General features: G+C 39.2%; 1 protein-coding gene across 1 annotated transcript in view; it reads left to right on the forward strand.

The window, feature by feature from the left end:
- The window catches only part of LOC138059102 (NLR family CARD domain-containing protein 3-like), an 82790-nt gene extending 82213 nt beyond the window's left edge, over window positions 1-577 (forward strand). Inside the window, exon 11 of the mRNA XM_068904621.1 lies at window positions 1-577. This exon is cut by the window's left edge and continues 4728 nt beyond it. The gene's annotated coding sequence lies outside the window, so the exon portion shown is untranslated.
- The last annotated feature ends 1923 nt before the right edge of the window (window positions 578-2500 follow it).

The raw sequence follows: 2500 nt of genomic DNA on the forward strand, positions 1-2500 counted from the left end.
TCTAGCTGGAATGTCTGCGAAGTCAGACTTTATCCATACAATAAAAGCTACTTCTACAAATCCCGCTTGGCAGTTGGTGCGGTTTCTCTCTTTAAGCCATCAAGGAATAAAGAATTTCAATGTAAAGTCGGCGAAAAACCGAATACTTCATGTTATCACCAGGAGACATCAACAGTACAATGAGCTTTATTTAAACTCGATTATTTGAGGTGCCAATAAAAGATGCTAGTATCACTGTAATATGTCTAGTTTTCCAGCAGCAGCTACTCAACTATCATTTTGTGAGCAGTGCGTCACTAAACCATTGCCCAGCGCTTCGGTAAACAATGTCGAATTTCTCTGTCAAGCTCGGCTGATTCCCCAAATGTAGCGGCACAAAAGTTCTATTCGGTTCTTTTTGGAACTTGTTGCTCCCGAATATATTCCAAAGGACTTAATTCAACTACAAACGTTTTCGAGTCGGTGGAAGTGGAACGATGCTTTTTCTTCTAGAATGTTCGGGACCGTAAATAACACTATTGCCAAATCCCGTAGGAAGTAAAACTGTAATGGCTTCTTTCAGACAAACAATTCTTCGGATACATCCTTTCAAGATTCTTGAAAAAAAATCTGAAGTCGAAGCAACAGCAGCTGTAAACTATGCCTAAACATCATTCCTGTTCAAATCCTTCTTGGTGGCCATAATTTGATCAGCTGTTAACCAATCAGAGCAAGGCTCCAAGATCGATAGAGCTCTATTGCTTTTCGGCCAATCAGAGTTAAGTCCAGATTCTGGACTATGACCTGACAACTCGTTAAGAAATTTTATCAGGCGTACCTTTTCCACCCAGTCTAAAGAAAAGTACGCCTGATCGCAGGTTAACCCGTACCCAGATTATCTTCATTATAGGTGGTGAGAATGACCACTGGACCATGGAAACGAGGTAAAAATAGTGTATTTATTCCAAAATGGCTAAGCACATTTTTTTTTTTTTTTGCTAACAGATGGATATTTTTGCCCTGTATTTGAGAAAGGAAACGCTAATTGAACGGTTTAAGATGAAACTCATCGAAACATCTTTTGCACAAAAAAATTAAAGAGAAGCGAAGGTGAGATGTGAAAACATCTTTCCAAGATGAGCAACCTTTCGTGCAGTGATGCACGTAAAGGTCACTTTGTCACGTGCGCGACACGTGAAGATGAGCACTATTTCTCGACAGTTGAAAGTACTGTCAGAAGTACAAAAGTTCCTCGAGGATGGCAATAGCAAATGAATCCATAGCACGAGAATCAAATATTTAAAGTATACCATTAATTGTAATTTAAATACTCACAGTAATATGCACCCAATTGTCAAAATAAGAGAATAATAATTCTCTGTGATCAAATTTTGGAAAGTACTTATCAAAGACATACAGTAAGCAAAATCAATTGTGCAACTTCTTTGTACATTGCCAGTATGACTTGGGCTGTATCTTATCATATCTTAAATATGTTTGTCTTGATAAGCTTGATAAAGCCGTGTAGAGTTCATTTCCTACATTCATGATAATTACAGGGATAATAACACATAGTGACATAGCTGCACATTCACTACCAGCATTTGATTCATACAATAAAACATTACCTTGACAGTTGTTTTACTAGGATCAATGCGATGTGAACCGGGGGTTTTCAAGGTTATGTCCCTGCAAAGGTTAAACTTACCAGCAATATGCCATACGGTGGACCAACTTTTAACAAGAAACTATTTCAAAAAACAAAACTATTGTTTCGTTTCGGGAATGGTAAGGGCAGGAGAAAAGATATAATACTGTAGTGTGGGTCACTTGGTCTGTCATATTTATTTCGCTTCGTCTATTGAAACTCTCGAGAAATAAAGATAGAAATGTGAACGCAAACTCTCTGAACGGTGAGAAACGTGGCAAGGAATATTAACCATTAAAGAGAAGAACATATCATGACTTGCTTATGTGCACAATACATCAAAGCAAAGTCTAGGTAAAGTAAGCTTAATAGCCAAGTGGCCCGTCAGGCCGGAGCTTATCTCCGGTTTCTGTAGCATGAAGCGAATAGGAAAAATACTCCCCCCTGAATGGGGTGCTAATCCATCGCAGGGTTACCCCAGCAATTTCGCTGGTACCCATTTATACACCTGGGTGGAGAGAGGCACCGAAGAAGTAAAGTGTCTTGCCCAAGAACACAACACAATGTTCCCGGCCAGGTCCCGAACCCGGATCACTCGATCCGGAGTCGAGCACTCTAACCATGAGGCCACCGCGCCTCCCTAAGCAAAGTCTACAAATACCTATTTTACCTTCAAATACTTACGCTCTGCATAACATTTAAAATTCCGTTTTCCGTGAATCTCCCATTATATGTGTCAATGTAAACCATGGCAATTTCTAGCTTCCTCGTTAACCCAATTTAATTATTACTAAGACTTGTTTACCTTGCTGGTTAACACGAAAAGTGATAACTTGGGAATTTTTAACAGTATATCGCTTTAATCTAACCTAA

Source organism: Montipora capricornis, chromosome 8 (genome assembly GCF_036669925.1).
Source record: "Montipora capricornis isolate CH-2021 chromosome 8, ASM3666992v2, whole genome shotgun sequence".
NCBI classification, from domain to species: Eukaryota; Metazoa; Cnidaria; class Anthozoa; order Scleractinia; family Acroporidae; genus Montipora; species Montipora capricornis.